This window comes from Propithecus coquereli, unplaced genomic scaffold (genome assembly GCF_000956105.1).
Source record: "Propithecus coquereli isolate 6110/MARCELLA unplaced genomic scaffold, Pcoq_1.0 Scaffold297, whole genome shotgun sequence".
Lineage (NCBI taxonomy): Eukaryota > Metazoa > Chordata > Mammalia > Primates > Indriidae > Propithecus > Propithecus coquereli.
In genome coordinates, this window is record NW_012148585.1 from 352,445 (window position 1) to 352,814 (window position 370).

Genomic DNA, 370 nt, shown 5'->3' on the forward strand with positions numbered 1-370 from the left:
CATACATACAACCTCCATAGCTAACGAAACTTTACAAACTCTAAACTGTCATCTGACTTATTTCACTTACTGAGGATAAACTATCTCTTTATGTGTAATAAAAGCAATCAGATTTATGTAATATAGTTTTCTTGAGCCAGTGACCCACTCCATTCTTCTTCACCTGGTTCTGATCTGAGGACAATTTGTTCCATTATCTCTACTACTAGAGAAACGAGGTAAAAGAAATGAAAGAGGAAATAGTATTTCATAATAATCACTTTATGACATTAGCGCTGTAAGTGGCACCCTGATAAACCCTTTCCTCCATCTTCTCCAGATTCAACAAGGGAGTGAGGATGAGGCATTGTGCAATGGCAAAAGAAGTCAA